General features: G+C 44.1%; 1 protein-coding gene and 1 long non-coding RNA gene across 3 annotated transcripts in view; one reads left to right on the top strand and one right to left on the bottom strand.

Moving 5' to 3' along the window:
- LOC103350904 (uncharacterized) overlaps nt 1-14,933 on the top strand; it is a 326,018-nt gene that overhangs the window by 224,367 nt on the left and 86,718 nt on the right. The gene's annotated exons all lie outside the window — the stretch shown is intronic.
- LOC138844871 (uncharacterized) lies at nt 14-2,908 on the bottom strand. The gene is made up of 3 exons (XR_011381276.2): nt 2,787-2,908; nt 2,299-2,396; nt 14-1,291 (listed from the first exon to the last, which is right to left on the bottom strand). It is a non-coding gene; the product is annotated as an uncharacterized LOC138844871 (long non-coding RNA).

Below are 14,933 nucleotides of genomic sequence, written 5' to 3'. Positions count from 1 at the left end.
GTGCCCCCTCGGCACCTCGCTCACACTGAGGGCCCCTGAAGCCATACACGCAGGCACAGTGGTTGGGCCCGATGCAGCGGCCCCTATTGTGGCAGCCGTGGTCACAGACGGCTGTGGAAGGAGACAGAAAGTGTTGGCTGCAGGTCCCTGGTCAAGCCTGTCCCCAGCCGGGACTCCACACACCCCTGATAAGCTAGAGTTGCCTCCCGGGGCCCCGGGGGTACGCACACTGCCCACACACGATGCCTGTGTAGCCGCGGGGGCACAGGCACGACTCCCCCTGGCAGATGGCCCCGTTCATGCAGCTCACGCTGCACCCTGAGCCTGAGGAGGGGGCACACGGTGAGGGGAAGGCGGGCCCCGAATGGCGGACAGAAGCAGCCCAGCGGCTGGAGACCCGCGACCTGCTCACCTCGGCTCACCCTGCAGCTAGGGGCCAGCGTCCCGTCAGCGCAGGTGCACACGTTGGGCTGGGAGCAGAAGCCCTCGCTACAGGGGTGCCTGCAGACTGCTGCACGGGGAGAGCCTGGCAGTCATGGCCAGCATGCCCAGCTGGGCGCTGTGGGCCACCCACTTCCCCGCCTCGCTCAGGCACCCGCACGCATGCACGCACAGCCCTGTCTGCAGGGAATGTCCCTGCCAGGGAGGGGGTCAGAGGTGCTGGGGGTAGTGGGCATGGGGGCTGTGGGGCATGACCTTAGATTCCAGAGAGAGAGAGAGAGAGAGAGAGAGAGAGAGAGAGACAGGCACATGTGGCCTGGGAGCCACTGGACAAAGCTCAGGGCACTCTGGGGTTCTGCCAGGGCTCCCTGGCCAAGTGCAGGTGTCAACTTGTGGACAGGGCCCCTGCCTGCGACCCCTCCCCCGCCAGGAGGCGCCGCACTCACACATGACACACTGGCTCCTGCCGGGCAGCGTCCTCCAGCTGGGGCAGCAGTAGGCGTGGAAGCGGGAGCCATACACATTGGCCTTTGAGGGACAGCGAGCGGGATGTGGCTGGAGGGCCCTGCCCACTGCCCATCTCCTGGCCCCAGGACAGCGCCTCCCCAGCCCACACCCCCAGCAGGGGCCTCAGCACCCCTGCAAGGTGCCCAGGCTGCCACGCCTCTGCAATTGTCCAGGAGCTGCAGGACCCGGGGCCCGGTCTCAGCGGCCTCCGCTGCCCACCTTGCACAACAGGACCGTCCGCGCCAGCAGGAGTCGAGCCAGGGGACTCCGGGCCACAGGGAGGGCTCCGGCCCCCGTCCCTGCCCAGCATGGACCCTGCGGAGTCATGACTGTGCCTGGGGGGCTGTGGAGAAGAGGTGGAATCAGCCTCAGTGGACACCCCGCCCCCGGCCAAGGGCCCCCCCAGAACTGGGGCCCGGGAGCAGGTGATGGTCAGGGCAGGCTTCTTGGAGGAGGGTGTGGTAGAGGGGCTGCGGAGCAGGAGTGGGCGGACTGTGTGGAGGCCACTGAGGGGGCTTGGGTGGGAGGGAAATGGGTGTTAGGAGGGGTGGGGGGAGGCGGGAAGGCGGCAGCCACAAGTGGTTGTCCTGGCAGGGGCATGAGAGCGCTGAACTTCCCCTGTGGAGCCCAGGAGGGAAGGGGCAACTGAAGGTGATGACTGTCACCAGTGAGGGGCCAGTGGGAGGGGAGGCCAGACAGAGGGGAGGTGGGGCCCCCACCTACGCAGGCGAAGGCGGGGGCGCAGGTGTGGGAGCATTCTAAGGGCAAGGGGTGGCGGCCAACCAAGTGCTACCCGCCACCCCACCTCCCCGTGCCTTTTTCCGGTACTGCTTTCCAGACCAGGGAGTAAAGTCACTGGTCAGGGTGGCTGAAGCGGGGAATGGGCCCAACCAGGTGGTCCCAACCCTCACCCCAGGCCCCTCCCCGAGAGAGACCCTGGTCAACCTCGGAGGATTCCCCCCTGCTGCGGAGGGGCTCCCCCTTGCTCCCAAGTTGTGCCGGGGTCTGCTGGTTCTGCCTCCCACCCTGGCCTGCCTGTTGGGTGGAGAGGGGTCTCTGGCCAGGCTGGGTCTGACTGACCTGCCCCTCCCACCCCCGCGCACCCCTCTGCCTCAGCGAGTGGCACGTCAGGAGTTTGTGACATGAATGAGCAGGGGGCCAGCGCCGCGGCTCACTAGGCTAATCCTCTGCCTGTGGCGCCGGCACACCGGGTTCTAGTCCCGGTGGAGGCGCTGGATTCTGTCCCAGTTGCCCCTCTTCCAGGCCAGCTCTCTGCTGTGGCCCGGGAGGGCAGTGGAAGGTGGCCCAGGTCCTGGGGCCCTGCACCCCATGGGAGACTAGGAGAAGCACCTGGCTCCTGACTTCAGATCAGTGCCAGCTGCTGCGGCCATTGGGGGTGAACCAACGGAAAAGGAAGACCTTTTTCTGTCTCTCACTGTCCACTCTGCCTGTCAAAAAAAGAAGAAGGAAAAAAAAAAAGGAAAGAAATGAGCAAGCGGGGAACCGCGCACTGCACGGGTGGCCAGGGAGGGATTCTGGGCTCCGCGACGGGAAAGGGGCGCCCCGGGGCCCCCGAGCCGCGGCCTCCTCCGGACAGGGGCCAGCACGCGGGTCCCGGGCCGCCGCCAGCCTCGGCTCCGCCCTCACCTGCGACTTGGGGCCCCAGTTGAGCCCCTTTTGACCTCGGCGCCCCGCGCCCTGCGGATGGCGGGGAGGGGAAGGGGTTGGGCCCGGGGCTTCCGGCTGCGAACAAAGGAATCACCCCTCCCCTCCTCGCGTCCCTGCTCGCCCCCTTCCACCCCGCTCCCGCCCCGCCGCGGGTCCCGCGCCTCCCCTACCTTACAGGTATGGCGGGCGGACAGGTGGGGCTCGGCGCTGCAGGGCCGGCTCCCGGGGCGCTGGGGGCCCCGGGGCGGAGCACAAGACCAGCGGGCGACCCCGCCGCGCTCCCGGCCCAGAGCTACCAGGGCGTGGGGCGGGGCAGAGGAGGCAAGGGGAGGGCATGATCGTGGCTCCAGGAGCTGCGCAGGACCCAGCAGGAGGGCGCCCCGAGGTGGGGCTCCGGATGGGTTGGGTGGGCGGCCTGGACCCGGGCCAGGGCTGGGACACCGGGGCTTACCTGGGAGGCGCTGCTCCGCACTGGGGCACGCAGGATTCCCAGGGCGACCAACCCACCTGGCGCCGGGAGCCTAGGTTCTTGGGTCAACTGAGATCCAGCAGCCCCTAAAGATGCAGGCAAAACGTGGGGGCAAAGAGAAGATGCTCCTCCCTGGGGAGCAGGCCTACGCTTTTTCAGGCTTATGAATGTCCGAGTTCCAGAATTTCATGTCTGTCTGAGGCTCCCACCTGTCATGGGACTGATCCTGCCTCCCAGCTGGAGCCTACACTTCCCACATGTCGAGGTGTCTCTACAGACACCATCAGTGACCCTAACCCCGGAAGCCGGCTGTTACTCCGCCAGGCAAACTCCTATGCTTCCAGCAAAGCCCACTTTAAAAATTCCCTCTCCACACCCAAAGTATGAGTTCACTCTATCAGATTCCCAAAGCTGCTGTGCTGAATGTACCTCCATTTACAACATCTGAGAATGGAATAAATAAACATGCAAGGGAACCTCAGGAAGTTCATGAATAAATAAGTCTTTTTAAAGAAAATACATAAAAAAAGAAAAGTATGTATGTTAGTATGTGTGTCGGTATTTTTTGTTAAAATGGAGTGTGGGTGAGAGGGAGGGTAGAATTTGAAGCATCATTATACTTCAAAATTTGTATATGTGAAATACATGAAATTTGTTCACTTTAAAATATAAATAAAATAAAATGTGTCATTTTGGTTATAAAACACATGTATTATAAATACCAAAAATAAAAAAGTGAAAGAGCAAGCCAAATTCTTCTTGAGTAACCCAGACTTTATTAAAGTCACCCAATCAAAATGCAAAAAGGAAAAAGAATGTGTCGTATGGATATAAGGGTGCATATCTATTTTTAGTCTCTTTTATGCACACAACACTCTGGTAGGTCCTGTGATTATAACCCACTTGAACTTAGTGTAATATTTTTGGTAATACTGAATATTTATAGCTTCAGTATATGACACCATGAAGCAGGGCTTCCAAAGAAGAGGAGACCATATCTAATGGTTACACATACTTACAAAGCAACTTCAGGCTAGATTTCACCTTTCAGGGCTATTCAATAGGATTTCTTTGTTTCTTTTTCTCAGAGCGAAATTCTATTTTATGTCTTATTATCATTTCCTTTTTTTTTTTTTTTTGGTTAGCCAATTTGGTTTTATTATGAAAATGTTTCGCAACATACAGAATCACAAACCCTCATCCATCATCCAGCATTGGGAACATATCAAGAAAATATCACATCTAGCATTTCTAGAAATGAGTTTGAAGTAGAAAAGTTTCTTATGTTAGCTCAACCCACATTCTACTGCATTTTGCTTTTGTGCTTTTAACAGATGTCCTTAAAGATGGTCCACATGATCTTCAGATGCACGGCATACCCAGTATACCTGCAGTTTGTTCATCTAGCTCCCGTGCCAGACATGTTACATTCTTCTGCTGGTGTAAACATTGCTTTAAGTCTCCTAAACAAGCATATTGATAAAATACATTCCTAGAACTGCTGTATCAGAGGTATATGTATTTACCACTGATACATTACTATGTTTCTTAGAAGCCATTTTACCAATTTTTGCCTTACCAACTTTTGTGCTATAATGACCTTTCTGTACAACTTAACAATAATTCTGTTGAGATCAATGCACTCCCAGAGCGTAGAATTATAGACGGGAACTTTGGATTACAGGTTCACCACATGGCAAAAATGAATTCTCTTTCACTTTTATATAGTCTGTCTCTAAACATTACATCCAATTGTTGCCGACATGACGGTGAAAGTTGTGATGATAAAATAATGAAACAAATTTATCTGCAGTTTATGTGCTTTATGTTTCATTTTTAATTTCTGTGACCAAACTTCACTCAATATTTTTAAACCCATGAAAATATATTTTTGCTATGCAGGGTGTCCCTTGAGAAAAATGAATACTCACAATGTGCCTCAATTTTGTTACAATCAAATTATGTATCGCTTGTTTGATTTTACAAAGGTAGTCAATCAGCCAGTCTGGCCAGGCAGTGTATTTCCAAAGTAGGAACATGAAAGTAATTATAGGATATTAAAGATAGGTCAGTTAGGAGAACAAACAATAGGGACACAGAAAGTGCACCTCCCTTTGTAACAGAGGCCTGGTTGACAAGATTGATGAAATGGGTATTTATTGAAATAAGATAAATTATTTAACTAATGATGATAAATTTAAGTAGGAAAAATAAAATGCATAGTATTGGAGATATTAGATATTTAGAAGGTTTGTTAATGTTTTTATTTTCATAAACATTGGCTTAGAATCAGAAATAATATTCAAACATATGACAAAAACAGTTTAGCTCCAATTATGATTATCCCAGAGTAAACAGCATCCAATCCACACCTTCAGATTATATTTAAGGCAAACACACAGAATCGTCACAATAGTTAATTTTTCTGAAGCATGTCTTTGAAGGGATAAAAATACAAATTGTATTCGTGGCAAATAATAAAGACTTTAAGGTCCACAACATCTAAGGAACTGAAATTTAGGTGTAACTTTATGGGGTGAGGATTTGGCATGGGAGTAGACAATGGATGATATAGAACCTCAAGGTTTGACATCATGTTCATTCTTCTCACTCTAGGTGAACAAAGTGTTCTTTTTTTCCTCCTATTTTCTAAATGATTTATCTCCTAATATCTCAATATCTCACATTTTTATACCCTAAGTTTATTTTCATCACCAATATCAGTATCATCTCCACAATTTAATTTCAAGCTATTGATACTTTGAATACTTCTTCCATATCATTACATCAATCTTCCTCCTTCAATAAAATCTGCATTCCCTTTTTGCTTTACATTGGTGTATTACAAATAATCACAAAAACAGTGACTTAAAACAAAATTCCTTGATAAGCTCTTGTGTGTAGATCAGAAACACAGGCAGATGTAACTGAGTTCCCTGAATAGAGACTCAGAAAGCTACAATCAGTGTTTCCGTTGGACTGAGCTTTCATCAGAAGACTCTGGAGAAGAGAAGGATACATTTATAATTTCATTGAGGTTGTTGGAATAACTCAGTTTCTTGTGCTTGAATGACTGAGGTTCCCACTTCATTGTTAGCTTTTAGCTGAGGGTCGGTTGTAACTCATAGGTTACACACACTCTCATAAAATATTTACTCCACTCAACAATGGTGCATCAAATCATTCTCATGCTTGGAATCTCTCCAAATTCTACTTCTTCAATCAGTCAGGGAAATTTTTTTTTAAATTTTTTAAAGAGTTCATGTGATTCAGTCCATAGTCATAAAACAAAATCCAGGAAGATCTGCCAACAATCTTCCATCAGTCAGAGATCCTGGAAGATAGAGTGGCTCCAAGGGGTCAACCCCTATGAGAGCTGAGATGCTCTTCTTCCCCTGGGCCCACTCATCTGTCCCTGTTATCAAAGGAGCATGCCTGGGGGGACATAGGGGTGTTGGGAAAAACTTTACATTCTAATCTGCATGCAAATATTGATTAAATTAATGACATGTTGCCAGAATGTCGAAAAGAGTTCATGTGATTAACTTATACCCATGTGGACAATATTCCTATCTTAAAATCAATAACTTAATAAAGTTACTTACATCTTTACAATTCTTCTGCCACCTCATGTACAAAATCATGAGACTCAAACAAGAGCTTGAGACAATAGAGGCCATATTAGAATATTTTCCTACATAACCCTACAAAATTGCCTGTGTACAATCCTCATTCTCTCCTCCATCCAACATAGATATATCATCATCAGTACAACCAATAAATTGTTTCCTTGCAAACACTATTGATTCTCTTTTTCTTTCTTATATGTATACCAGCCTGGAAAAACTGTAACTCAATGTACTTCATATATCAGCTCAATCTAGTCCTATACTGGAACAACTGATTCTCAATGACTTTTTGAAAGCCAAATACAAAGAATGGATTCATCTTTATTCATGAATCATAAACATAAGCTAAGCAAGTCCTGCATAGAAATCCCCATAGATTTCTTTAGCAAATTTATTTTTCCCTTCTTTGAGTAGAAGAGTTCAAAACTTCCCTTTCTCCATAAGTCTTTTTCCTTACTCATATATGGTAATTCTCTTTTACTTCATTCAGAAGTAAACCAATCAAATGAAAATCGCCTTGTCCACCCATCATGAGTCTACCAATCTATATTCTTTGAGACAACTTTATGCCTTATTCAAAGGTTTTGCTTCAGATTGTCATCAGTTGCATCAACAATTTCACCATGGCACATGCCCATGGGCATCCCCTTTCCTTGAATTCAAGATAAAATAATTCCTTCCACAGGTTTTCTCCTTCCCTCCAGCTGCCGTCACTTGCTTCTGCTTCATTTACAGCAAAATTTCTTGTTAAATCTACCCTGTCTTCTTTCCCATTCATATATTAACGTGCTCCAAACAATAACCCCATCACTCTACTAAACCTGCTATTGTCAGTTACCCATCACCTGCACTTTAACACAAGCAATAATCAATTATTAGTTTCTTTCTTCCTTTAGCTCCATGTTACTACTTTCCATCTTGCATCTTGCTCCTTTGCAATTTCCCTGGATACTCCTAATCATATGGCTATTCTCTTTCTTCAAAAGGTTCAGTCCTGAGCCTCTGTTCTTTGATATTTTCAATCTTTTATTGACAAATTTCTTCTTTTTATACACTGATATACCAAGTTTGGAGCCTCAGTTTCCTAAATATAAATTATATGAAACAAGAGTGTATATGGATAACTACAGAAAAAGTATAAACATGATGTCTTATATATACTGTGTGCTATATATACTGTGTCTACACTTGAATATCTTATGATCATGTCAAACCGAGCTTAACCAAGAGAGCTGTGTCTGCATTATCCCTGACACACAGACAGCTTGCTTGGCCCCATTCTACCCATCTTCTGTTAATATCATTAAGTTACTTAAAACAAGTACTGGAAAGTACTTGTGATTTTCTTTTTTCCCCTACCTTCATTTTCCTGGCCCCATCTTTCACCCACATACAGCCAGTCAATGAACATATTTGCTCACGCTGCTGTCAAGACTTATCTCCATACCAGCCACACAAAATTCAGTCATTTCTTAATCCTCAGCATATTCCTTTCAGTCAAAGTCACTCTACACCTTTTCCTGGACCTTTGGAAAAACTTTCTCACCTTTCATTCCTTTCTCACTCTTGTACCTACTTTTGGACCACTAGTTCATTGGCCACACAGAATTCAGTAATCAGGATCATAAGCACCGCAACTCCTGAAAGTCCTACCTTGGCTTCCAAAACACTAGAAGCAATATTCAAATTCCTGTGATATGACACCTGGCTTCAAAGACCAGGTACTTTTCTCATCTCTCAATCTTCACTCCACTCTTAACTCTTAATGCCAATTTAACTCTTACTCTTACTTCTGTTTAGTCCAGGTACACTGGAATTTTCATTCTTCCTCAAATATGCACTTATTGCACTTATAACCATCCCAAATAATGCTATTTACAATCTCACCATTTCAGTAGAATGTAAATTCCTAGAGGGTCAAGAAGCGTTTATTTTTCACCTATGGAGTTCAAGTGGTTAACCTAGTGTACAGTGCACAACAAATATTATAATAAATAAATATTCAGAACTAATATGACATACTCATATATTGGGAATTGAATTGCTTCTCTGACTTTTGGCTAAGATCAAAAGCATTGGGAATTGAGCAATAGTAAGCAAATCAGGGGAATTAAGGATGTCATATGGTTCCTATCTAAAAAGAATTCGGGGAATTAAGTATGCTATATGGTTCCTGTCTAATAAAGAATTCTCCTCAAACCTCCAGAAATCCTAAATTTAAACTTCAACATGATGAGCACAAACTTCTTTCCAAGACATCCTAATTTGTTATTGATTATATCATAAAAGTGTTGTGATCTATAGTCTCTAATTTCTCAGATTCTTCTGAAGTATTCTCCTGGATTTATACAGATTCAATTTAACAAGTCAACCATCTTCTCTATCACATGATTCAACTATTTTGTACAATAGCCTTAGTCTTCATCACCCATTTAATTTATTTCTTTATCTTTCAGGGTATTGCAGTCCACTGCCCAGATTTAAAATCTCACATTTATTTTAACTTCCGTTCAAAAGATTGACATAACTTATTTTTCAAATTATCTTCATTATAACTCCAGGTGTCTCTCACCTTTATGCTCTAGATCAGTGCTAGAGATTTAATATAAATTTGCTTCGGTCTCATTGTCTGGTTGAGCTCCCTCAACATAATTTGAAAGATTACCATGCACATGGACCCTTTCTCTTACATGTTATTTGTTAACCACTGATACAGGCCATGCTCACCCTTATTAAATGCAGACTGAGGAGTTCTGGAAACACAGGATACTCTATGAAAATTGTTAGTTTTCTGGCATCACTGGTACTTTCCTCAAATTGCATGATGAAGTTAAATCTTAATTTGAATAGACATTAGTGGTTTTGTGTGTGGAAGCAGAGATTAAGAAGAAAGGAACAAAAAGGATAAAGTTTCTAAATGGACCTCCTGTGACAAAATACTAAAATGACATCCTTGTTAAACACTTGAGAAAAAATATTTTAAAGATGCATATTCTGGGAAGTGTGAAAGAGCAATGAACCTTGATTCCTTTTTTTTTTTTTTTTTTTGTAATAAGGCAACAGAAGCGATCATTCACTCCTAATGTGTTCCCTTATGACCAAGTGAATAGAATGAAAAATAATTTCACAAAGTTAAGAGAATTTAGTATTACTTGATTTTTATTTTTTAAAGATTCATTTATTTATTTGAAAGGCAGGATTACAGAGAGGCAGAGGCAGAGAGAGAAAGAGAGAGGTCTTACATCCACTGGTTCACTCCCCATATGGCCACAATGGCTATGTTGCACGGACCCAAAGCCAGGAGCCAGGAGCTTCTTCCAGTTCTCCCACATGGATGCAGGAGCCCAAGAACTTAGGCCACCTTCTCTGCTTTCCCAGGCCATAACAGAGTGTTGGATTGAAAGTGAAGCAGTCGGGACTTGAATTGGTACCCATTTGAGATGCTGGCACTGCAGGCCGCGGCCTTACTTGCTATGCCACAGCACTGGTCCCATTACTTATTTTTTAAAAATAGCTTTGAGACTTAATGCTATAATGAGTACTCAAACAGTATATTTCGCTTTGTGTTTCTATGGGGGTGCAAACTGTTGAAATCTTTACTTAATGTATACTAAACTGATCTTCTGTAAAAAAAAAAAAAAAGAAGAAGAAATTATCAATTCCCAACTTGACTCTCACTGGGATTAAACATGACAATAGGTCTGATCTGATTTCATCATCATTTAAAAAATCATCTATTATTTTTCACTTTATGTTTCTGTGGGAGCAAACTGTTGAAATCTTTACTTAATGTATGCTAAACTGATCTTCTGTATATAAAGAGAATTGAAAATGAAAAAAAATAGCTTTGTTGACACTTTATTCTTTGAACATCAGTATTACTGAAAATATCAGGCTCTAATTTGTTTCTCTCTTAGAAGCAATAAAAATAGTTATTTTGTCCCCATTCTTAATGAAAATAAACAGACAATTCCATAGAAATCAAAAGCAAGACTGAAGCTTGTCTGGATTCTCCTACCAGGAATGCACCTGAGGACAAATGTGTAGTCTCTACACTACTGATTGTATGCTATGCACAAAATAGGGTGTGGGGATATTCAGACTAATTAATTTCTTAGATAATTAGAAGGAAGAGCAAAGACAAAGGAAGACTGTGGAATCAAGAAATAAAGAAACACTGACTCTTCCCACACTTTATTCAACCTAAACAAGTATGACATTTTCACTCCTGCCATGATTTCCTTCTCATTTACCCACATGACTGTTGTAGGAGAAGTAGAAATGACTTAAATAATTTCTTTCAGCAAAAGATCAATAGAATTAGTGAATTTTTAATGTTAATGCATTCCATTCTTGTCAGAAGAGGCATTCAAATTTTTCAATTTTTCTACCCTTGACCCAAATGTACCCAAATATGGAAAACCTGCCTCACATATAATCTATCTTCTGTTGGAACTTAAAAATTGAAGAGAAATTCAAAAAGTAAAATTTTATTTATATAGTGAAGAAAAATCCATTGTCTCAATGGCTTAAATTTCCATCATTTTTCCAGCAAAGATGTATAACTATTACCTCAAAGTGAATTATAAAATGTGTGGGCAGATGATATTAGCAAGAAAAAAGGCTGTAGATTCCATGGGGCTGGCACTGGTGTAGCAGGTAAAGCCACTGCCTACAGTGCCGGCATCCGATATGGGCACCAGTTCAGGTCCTGGCTGCCCCACTTCCAATCCCACTCTCTGCTATGGCCTGGGAAAGCAGTAGAAGATGGCTCAAGTCCTTGGGTCCCTGCGCCCATGTGGGCAACTTGGAAGAAACTCCTGGCTCCTGGCTTTGAGTCAGTGCAGCTCCGACCATTGCAGCCAATTGGGGAGTGAACCAGTGGATGGAAGACCTGTCTCTCTCTATCTGCCTCTCCTTCTCTCTCTGTGTAACTCTGCCTTTCAAATAAATAAATCTTTAAAAAATGTTACAGGTTGATAACACAAATAAATTCTGTTGTTTTTTTTTTTAACAAAAAAGGTTGTAGATTCCTAAATTCTGATTTTGTTGTTTTTAAAATTTTCATATATTTCTTTCAAGAGTCTAACAGTTAAGGACCAAGGAACCAGTGATTTGAATATGTATTTGTTTGGTACCCTGTCAACCACAATGAATGGAAAAATTAGCATCTAATAGCTACCTTCTCATATATATGCATTATTCTCAACTCTCATTTTCAACAGGAAAAGAGAGAAATGTGAATTTTTCTTTTTTTTAACTCAAGAAACACAATACCCTCACTTATATTTCATTGGCAGAACTAATCAAATAATATTTTACTTGTCTGTCTTCATGATTTGGTCTTTCTCACAATTTAGTGACCAGCCTCAGAGGGCAAGCCTCCAAAGATATGGGGGAGTGGGGGGGGGATGAGAAGGAAGTGTGTAAAGGTGTACTACACTGAGTGACTAGCTTTGGAAGTCACCAGTTCCACCTCCTGCCGTTCATCCCTAAAGCCAGACCATGTTTAAGGGCATGAGAGTACTAATCTACCTGCTGATGGAAAGATGGTCAAAAAACTTTGTATGTGTATTTTCACAACATAGAGTTAATCGAAAATAGTGAGATTATTGGAAATGGATCAGAATCTAAAAACACATTTTATCAGCTGAACACTTCAGTGTGTTAAATAGTATCAAAATTAGATTCCTGAAGTTCTTAAGCAACAGAAGAAGTGGTGAGGTGATGATTTCCATCCAGTTTTGAACTTTACAGTTTCAATAAATCTTGCTCAGAACAACCTGATCCAGGTCCAGCTTTCTGGAACTAAGTCGTAAGCATGCAGAAGGTGGCAGCACCTCTCAGTAGGGATGGACCATAGCAGGTGTCTAAGCTTTGAGGAGGACATGATTAGTGATGACTGTGGGTGGCCAGAAACCAGGCCCATGGAGAATCTGGAACCCATCATGAATTATTTTAAATTTCCAAAGAACTTTCCAAATCTGTGCTCCTTACAATAGATCTGAAGGAGGTATTGAATATTTTGCAACTATGGAAATTAAGAACTGCAGGCACCTAAAATTACTGTGAGATGCTCTGCCAAGTTTCAAAAAGGGATAATCAGAGCCTCCATTAGAACTTTGACTTGGAGAAATTACAAATGATTCTATGTTAATTTGAATATTCAAACATTTAATACACACACACACACACACACACACGTCTCTCTCTATATTCCTCCAGTAAATATTGACAGCAATTTGTGTCATTTTTGAATGAATGATTTTAAGTAGCATTATGGAATTTTATCAAAATAGCCACAATTTTGCTTATAAAAAGTCATATAAGAGGCTAACAACTAAGGGCCAGCACTGTGACATAGCAGGTAAAGTCATCATCTAGAGTATCAGGATCCCATATGCACGCCAATTGGAGTCCCGGCTGCTGCACTTGCATCCAGCTCTCTGCTATGGCCTGGGAAAATAGTGGATAATGGCCCAAGTCCTTGGGCCCCTGCACCCATGTGGGAGACCCAGAAGAAGCTCCTGGCTCCCAGCTCCTGGCTTTGAATAATCCCAACCCCAGCCATTGCGGCCATCTGGGCAGTGAACCAGCAAATGGAAAACCTCTCTCTCTACCTCTGCCTTTCTGTAACTATGCCTTTCAAATAAGTAAAATAAATCTTTAAGGAAAAAGAGGCTAACAACTAGCATTAAAGGCCATAAAGAAGTAGAATAAAGATAACACTATTAATAAAACTATTTAAATTAATTATTAAAAGTAAAAGGAGAGAAAAACATTAAAATATTATTATTTATCTATACTAGCTGATGAATTCAATAGATATTTTAGCTCACTTACTGTGATTTCTGTGATTCAAAACTCAGTAAATGCATACGGTTGCCCAGTGCTGGCAACTACAACAAAAACCCCAAAATAGAAAAGAATAAATGTGTGAAGATATAAATGCATGTATATTTAAAAGATCATGATATCAATGTAGGCACCCATTAAGATCTTTAAGACTACACTTCAGGCCAGCGCCACAGCTCACTAGGCTAATCCTCCGCCTTGTGGCACCGGCACACTGGGTTCTAGTCCCAGTCGGGGCGCCGGATTCTGTCCCGGTTTCTCCTCTTCCAGGCCAGCTCTCTGCTGTGGCCAGGGAGTGCAGTGGAGGATGGCCCAAGTCCTTGGGCCCTGCACCCCATGGGAGACCAGGAGAAGCACCTGGCTCCTGGCTTCGGATCAGCACAATGCGCCGGCCGCAGTGCACTGGCCGTGGCGTCCATTGGAGGGCGAACCAACAGCAAAAGGAAGACCTTTCTCTCTCTCTCTCTCTCTCTCTCTCTCTCTCTGTCCACTCTGCCTGCAAAAAAAAAAAAAAAAAAGACTAAAAAAGACTACAGTTCAGTTCCGGCACTGGGACTTGGTATTCCCAGATCTCATAATCCAACATACATAAGAATTTATCTTTATTAGTGGTAATCTCTGGCTTAAAATAGAAATGCAGATGTGTTCTCAGGCAATTGTTTTTAAGAGTGGCAACTTCCCTTTAGCTTGCTCCTTATTTTAGAAACATCAACAGGAACACAAAAGAATATGTAGGAAAGGAGGTACTGTTTTATGTTAGTCATGAGTTTCACTGGGGGTAACAGTTTTGCAGTTTTAGTTGTGCTTTCTTCATCCTCAGCATTCACTCATTCAAAAAAATTCAATTGATGTCACATCACTGTATAGAACATACTCATCCATTTAAGTAACACCAAGAGCCAAACCCAATTTCAGCATCCAAGTAACTTACAGTCTAAAAATGCAGCCAAGGAAATCAAGCATTGTAAAGTTGTATGATGAATGTTGTGATAGTGTGCATGCCTCATTGTGTTAGGAAAGGTTGTTTTTTTTGTTTTTTTGTTTTTTTGTTTTTGACAGGCAGAGTGGACAGTGAGAGAGAGAGACAGAGAGAAAGGTCTTCCTTTGCCGTTGGTTCACCCTCCAATGGCCGCCGCGGCCGGCGCGCTGCGGCCGGCGCACCGCGCTGATCCGATGGCAGGAGCCAGGAGCCAGGTGCTTCTCCTGGTCTCCCATGGGGTGCAGGGCCCAAGCACCTGGGCCATCCTCCACTGCACTCCCTGGCCACAGCAGAGGGCTGGCCTGGAAGAGGGGCAACCGGGACAGAATCCGGCGTCCCAACCGGTACTAGAACCTGGTGTGCCGGCGCCGCTAGGTGGAGGATT

Source organism: Oryctolagus cuniculus, chromosome 13, assembly GCF_051225735.1.
Source record: "Oryctolagus cuniculus isolate XC-2025 breed Fujian yellow rabbit chromosome 13, ASM5122573v1, whole genome shotgun sequence".
Lineage (NCBI taxonomy): Eukaryota > Metazoa > Chordata > Mammalia > Lagomorpha > Leporidae > Oryctolagus > Oryctolagus cuniculus.
Note: the sequence above shows the minus strand (reverse complement) of the source record. Positions and strands in the feature narration are given on the sequence as shown.